This window comes from Pan paniscus, chromosome 3 (assembly GCF_029289425.2).
Source record: "Pan paniscus chromosome 3, NHGRI_mPanPan1-v2.0_pri, whole genome shotgun sequence".
In the NCBI taxonomy this organism is placed as follows: domain Eukaryota; kingdom Metazoa; phylum Chordata; class Mammalia; order Primates; family Hominidae; genus Pan; species Pan paniscus.
The window spans coordinates 66,521,512-66,528,442 of record NC_073252.2 but is presented as its reverse complement, the minus strand read 5'-3'; the positions used below and the strand labels follow the sequence as shown (position 1 = coordinate 66,528,442).

The 6,931-nt window shown below is 42.8% G+C and overlaps 2 pseudogenes; one reads left to right on the top strand and one right to left on the bottom strand.

Moving 5' to 3' along the window:
- Positions 1–1,725: 1,725 nt before the first annotated feature.
- LOC100969638 (la-related protein 1B-like) lies at positions 1,726–3,292 on the bottom strand (annotated as a pseudogene).
- A 1,067-nt stretch (positions 3,293–4,359) lies between these two features.
- The window catches only part of LOC100969974 (la-related protein 1B-like), a 272,883-nt pseudogene continuing 270,311 nt past the window's right edge, over positions 4,360–6,931 (top strand).

Genomic DNA, 6,931 nt, shown 5'->3' with positions numbered 1-6,931 from the left:
GCCTTAAGATTTTTTCCTTCATATTGATCTTGATGAATCAGATGACTGTGTGCCTCGTGGATGGTCATCTTGTACAGTATCTAGGTAGTTGTATTAGTCCATTCTCATGCTTCTATAAAGAACTACCTGAGACTGGCTAGTTTATAAAGAAAAGGGGGATAATTGACTCCCAGTTCCACAGACTTAATGGGAAGTATAACTGAGAGGACTCAGGAAATTTACAATCATGGCTGCAACTGAAGGGAAAGCAAAGACCTACTTCACATGGTGGCAGGAAAGACAGAATGCAAAGTGAGAAGTGCAACATGTCTTTAAATCATGCATGGGATCTTGTGATAATTCAGTCACTATCATAAGAACAGCAAAGAGTAACTTTGCCCCCCAAGATCCAATATCCTCTCATCAAGAACCTCCTCCAATCTGACATGAGATTTGGTCAGGAACACAAATCCAAGCCTGTGTTTCCAACCTACTGAATCAAAAGAAAAGTTTAACTTTGTGAGATGAGTCCACATATCATAAAGTGTTTTCACAGATAGCTTCCTTCTGGTTTTTAGCATGGGATATTTGATTCCTCAGTATAGGCCTCAATGGGCACCCAAATGATCCTTTGCAGATTCTACAAAAAGAGGGTTTCCAACCTTTTGAATCAAAAGAAAGGTTTAACTCTGTAAGATGAATCTACACATTGCAAGGCATTTTCACAGATAGCTTATTTTTAGTTTTTAACACAAGATATTCAATTTTTCATGAATTACCTCAATGGTCTCCCAAATGTCCCTTCACAGATTCTATGAAAAGAGTGTTTCCAACCTGCTGAATCAAAAGAAATATTTAACTCTGTAAGATGAATCCACACATTGCAAAGAATTTTCACAGATAGCTTCTTTCTAGTTTTTTTGTGGGATATTGGTTTTTTACTACAGGCATCAATGGACTCCAAAATGTCTCTGTGCAGATTCTACAAAAAGAGTGTTTCCAACCTGCTAAATCAAAAAAGATTTAATTCTGTTTGATTTATCCACACATTGGAAAGCATTTTCACAAATAGCTTCCTTCTAGTTTTTATCATGGGATATTTGGTTTCTCACTATATGCCTCTCTGGGTTCTCAAATGTCCCTGCACAGATTCTGCAAAAAGAGTGTTTCCAACCTGCTAAATCAAAAGAAATGTTTAACTCTGTAAGATGAATCCATATATTGCAAAGAATTTTCACAGATAGCTTCTTTCTAGTTTTTATTGCGGGATATTGTTTTTTTACTACAGGCCTCAATGGACTCCAAAATGTCACTGGGCAGATTCTACAAAAAGAGTGTTTCCAACTAGCTAAGTCAAAAAAAGATTTAATTCTGTTTGATTTATCCACACATTGGAAAGCATTTTCACAAATAGCTACTTTTTAGTTTTTATCGTGGGACAGTCAGCTTTCGACTATAGGCCTCAATGAGTTCCGAAATGACTCTTCACAGATTCTACAAAAAGAGTATTTCCAACCTTCTGAACCAAAAGAAAGGTTTAATTCTGTGAGATAAATCCACATATCACAAAACACTCTCACTATTAGATTTGGGATATCGATTTTTACCAAAGGCTTCAATGGACTCCCAAATATGCCTTTGCAGATTCTACAGAAAGGGTGCTTCCAACCTGCTGAATCAAAAGAAATGTTTTATTCTGTGAGATGAATCCACCCATCACAAAGCATTTTCACAAATAGCTTATTTCTAGTTTTTAATGGTGGGATTTCTGTTTTTCACTATAGGTCTCAATGGGCTCCCAAGTGTCCCTGTGCAGATTCTACAGAGTGTTTCATAATCTGAATCATTATCAGACCAATCAGTTAATGTGTTTTTTCATCCTATTCGTTCAGTCTTTTCATCAAACAAAAATCAAGTTCTTCTTGTTCTGTTTCTTCTGAAGAACATAGCTGATTTAATGACCCCTCAGGAACAGACACTGATTCCCTCAATTTCATTGGGGTTGGCTGATGTCTCTTTTTTACTTCCATCCAAGGTTCTGAGTCCAAGTCAGGCAAACTGGCAAATCTCTAGACATTGTTTGAAGAATACTTGTTTCACTATCTTTCTTTGGAGTCAATGGGCTTCCAATTCTTGGAGAATTTGGGGCAGACTCTGTATGCGAGCAAAAGGCTTAGCCTGGTACAAACTCTGGACAATCAATCAGTTGAGAGAAGTCTGTTCGTGGTACGTTGCATGGAGGAGGGCCTGGAATTGGCCATTTTTCTGGTTCTATCTTTTGTCTCATTTTCTCATTCATAATTTCTACTTCTGTGCTATCCTTCAGTGCCTCTGAGATAAGGTTTGTAGTGAGAGCCTGAACACGTTGGAAACCAGCAATCAGGAAAATAGGCAAGGAATCTTGTTCACCCCTCTTTCCTCGAAGAAAGTAGTCTCTTTCCGAATTTTCTGCATTGAAGTAATATTCAATTTGACGCTTAAAACACTCTTTAAGCAATGCTTCTTCCACGGGGTACAGGTGTATTTTATCGCGGGATGTCTGTTTTCACTATAGGACTAAATGGGCTTCCAAATGTCCTTGCACAGATTCTACAGAAAGAGTGTTTTCAACCCGCTGAATCAAAAGAAAGTTTAAACTCTGTGAGATGAATCCACACATCGCACAGCATTTTAAGAGACAGATTCTTTATCGTTTTTATTGTGGGATATCGGTTTTTCACTATAGGCCTCAATGGGCTCCCAAATATCCCTGCGCAGATTCTACAGAGTGTTTCCAACTAGCTGAATCAAAAGAAAGTTTAACTGTGAGTTGAATCCACACATCGCAAAGCTTTCACACAGATAGCTTCTTTCCAGTTTTATCACAGGGTATTCGGTTTTTTACTATAGGACTCACAGGCTCCCAAATGTACCTTTGCAGATTCTGCAAAACATATTTCCAAGTTGCTGAAACAAAAGAAGGGTTTATCTCTGTGAAATGAATCCATACATCCCAAAGCATTTTCAAAGATAGCTTCTTTCTAGTTTTTAACACAGGATATCATTTTTCATTACAGACCTCAATGGGCTCCCAAATGTCCCTGAGCAGATTCTTCAAAAAGAGTGTTTCCAGGGGGCCAAGTGGCAGAGCTGGGATGGGGGTGGGGGGTGAGGGTGGGGGTTGGGGGTGGTGGGGAGCACAATTCACTTGCAGCCCCCCAGAGCAGGGGTCGACTCTGTGTCCCCTCCCTTAGCCTACGTGAAACCTGGCTTTAGGACCTAAGGGCAAAGTGAGCGCCTGGTTCTCCAGGTACCATGTGCGTGGACTGCCCATGCCCCTGGCTGCTGTTGCCCTGTGGGCAGGGCAGGAGCCTGCAGCCAGCCACAGAGGCCTGGTGTGCGCTCCACCCCTGAGCCCGCAGTAAGGGTGGCCTCTGCCCGGGAGTCGGGAGTCATCCCCTTTGTTCTTCCTCGTCCTGGGAGGGCCGCTAGGAGGGGGTAGGCCCTCGGCCGGGCGGGGCCGGTGGGCACCTGGGCGGGCGAATCTGTCAACTCCCGTGGGAGGCCCTGCGAGGGCAGCAGCCGGTGAGTAGCCATATCAAGCTCCTTAGGGAGGCTCCACCCCATCCTCTGGGGCCGCCCTTCCTCGGCGTCCACGCCCCCGCGGGCAGTTACCTGTTCTAGGTGTTCGTGCCGCCCGACTCCGGTAAAGGTCCTCAGCCCCGGCCTGCTACGTCTCAGCTGCTGCCCGCGCCAGGTGAGGGCTCGGGGCTACTGGTTGGGGCTCCCGGCGCTTGGTGTCTGGCTCTGGGAGTGCGCTGCCGAGAGGATTGGGCCGGCGGGCGTTCGGTTCCGGGAGGGGGCGGCACGCCGGGCACTGGGCGGCCTAGGCTGGCTGCGGCGGCGACAGCGGCTGTCTCTTGGGTTCTCTGCCCCCAGCCGGAGCCAGTCGGTGCCCCGGCGGTGAGACGGGCAAGTTGGGCTCCCTGGCCTCGGGGCCACCCCGACTGGGGCGGCTGGGGCAGAGGGACGATATTTGCTCACTCCCCGGTGTCTGCCGCTCATTCTCAGCAGGATCCGCCCGCGGTGACTGCTGAGAGGGAGTCGCTGTTGGCCAAGGCGAACCGGCCGGCCGAGCATCAGCCCCTGGCCGAACATGAGGGCAAAGTGGCAGCGAGGGAGGAGAAGGCCAAGGCCACCACCAGCGAGGGGGCGCGGGGAGAGCCGTCCTCCCCGGTGGTGCCTACACGCAGCATGCCCCAGGCGGCTGTCCCCGTGAGGCCCTTGGCGCTGCATCTGGCGCACAAGGCGCGTGGGCCCGGGGGCCCTTTCAGCAGGGAGCCGGGGTCGCCGCGGTGGCCAGTGCCGCCGCTGCTGCGGGATCCGTCGGCCTAGGATACCATGGAGGAGGCGGCAGCTGGCCCTAAGGAAAAGCGGCAGCCGCCCCCGCTGCTGCCTAAGGGAAATCCCTGGAACAAAAAGCCTTCACAACACCTGTCCCCAACCACAACAGGTCGGCCGCAGCCAGCGCTGGAAACCCTGGAGGCAGAGTTCGGTTCCCTCAAAATTATGAAAGCAGGAAAACTCAAGAAAAAGAAATCCAACAAGGCTAGTGATTTCAAGGATATGGAGAATTGGCGAACACCAAGTGAATTAGTGAACACTGGATATCAGAGCGTCCTCAGCCAAGGAAATAAAAAGCCACAAGATAGAAAAGAAAAAAGAAGAGAAGGTTGGAAAGAGAAGTAAAAGAACAAACAAAACCGGGAAACAAAATTAAATGGTCCTGGTGAAAATGTCAGTGAGGATGAGGCTTAGTCAAGTAATCAACGAAAGAGAGCTAATAAGCACACGTGGGTACCACTCAGATGATGTAAGACCAGAGAGTCAAGAAAGACCTGGATCCTGGAACAGCTCAAGATGTCAACCTGAAGCAAGTAAACCAACACATAACAATAGGAGAAATGATATATGAAATTGGAGGTGAGATAGAGATAAATATGGTTATCAAGAACATGGTGAAAGGACTTTTCAGCCATTTCAAACAGAACTTAATACCAGTATGATGTATTACTATGATGATGGTACAGGGGTACAGGTGTATCCTGTGGAAGAAGCATTGCTTAAAGAGTGTATTAAGCGTCAAATTGAACATTACTTCAATGCAGAAAATTCGGAAAGAGACTACTTTCTTCGAGGAAAGAGGGGTGAACAAGATTCCTTGCCTATTTTCCTGATTGCTGGTTTCCAACGTGTTCAGGCTCTCACTACAAACCTTATCTCAGAGGCACTGAAGGATAGCACAGAAGTAGAAATTATGAATGAGAAAATGAGAAAAAAGAACCAGAAAAATGGCCAATTCCAGGCCTTCCTCCATGCAACGTACCACGAACAGACTTCTCTCAACTGATTGTCCAGAGTTTGTACCAGGCTAAGCCTTTTGCTTGCATACAGAGTCTGCCCCAAATTCCCCAAGAATTGGAAGCCCATTGACTCCAAAGAAAAATAGTGAAACAAGTATTCTTCAAGCAATGTCTAGAGATTTGCCAGTTTGCCTGACTTGGATTCAGAACCTGGGATGGAAGTAAAAAAGAGACATCAGCCAGCCCCAATGAAATTGAGGGAATCAGTGTCTGTTCCTGAGGGGTCATTAAATCAGCTATGTTCTTCAGAAGAAACAGAACAAGAAGAACTTGATTTTTGTTTGATGAAAAGACTGAACAAATAGGATGAAAAAACACATTAACTGATTGGTCTGATAATGATTCAGATTATGAAATTGATGACCAAGACTTAAACAAGATTTTGATTGTAACTCAGACACCACCTTATGTGAAAAAAACATCCTGGAGGAGATTGAAGAGGCAACCACATGTCTCAGGCAAAAATCACATCTGAACTTACTAAAGTTATCAATGATGGTTTATATTATTAGGAACAGGATCTATGGATGGAAAAAGATGAAAACAAACATACAGCTGTAAAGGTGAAAATACTGAGAACGCCCTTTCTCATATGAAGGATAAAAACAAAGTTACTATGGAAAAAAAAGTAAGTCTATTAACTAAAATGTTATATTAAACTTATATAGCATTTATGTTTGTAAGTACCTAAACTGTTGTTAAGGGCAGAATTACTTCATGTTTTTGAAAAGAATGAAGATATTTTTAAAAGTTTCAACAATTTTTCAATTTCATCATTAGATGTTTCATATTTTATATTTTATTTTATTTTCCCATTGGAGCCATGTGATATTTATTGCGATTCTCATTTTAAAAATAAGGAAACAGAGTAGATAATGTAACATGTGCAATATCATGGAAATTCTATGTGTGAGAACAGATTTTCATACCTAACTCTGATGGGTTCAAAGGCTCCATATACTTAAAATTCCATCTGCTTCTTAATTATGGTGTTTAGATTTTAATTGTGAATTAAATCTTGGACATTCACTATGTAGTAAAGATTCAGAACAAAGAAACTTAGTTTTCTTCCTTATTAATCTTCAACTTCCTGAGTTTAATGAAAATTAAAAAGTGTATAGAGTTTATTGATAATATAGGGATTGGCAGAGTATCATTCTTAAGTACTTAATATTTTTGTAATGCTATATTCACACTATGTTAAAAGGGGGAAAGTGTTTTAAATAATATTTTATGAAAATATTTCTTGTTTTTTGAGGAAACATGAATACTTTAATAGGTTGTAAGTCTTTATTCCTTTACAGTGTGTTCGAGTTTTTAAAATGATGAAAAGTCATCTAAGCATACACCTACTTAATAGACTGAAAGTTATAACTTGCATACTAAACTTTGATTTAAGAAATATGCTAACATAATGTGAGATATTTTCTTCTATGTTTCATAATCTTTCTCTGGAGAAATCCTAAAATAGAAGGACCAAATACTTAAAAAAATTGTGAGAACTTAAGTTTGGTGTTAGATTTTTCACATTTACATTAATTTTACTCATG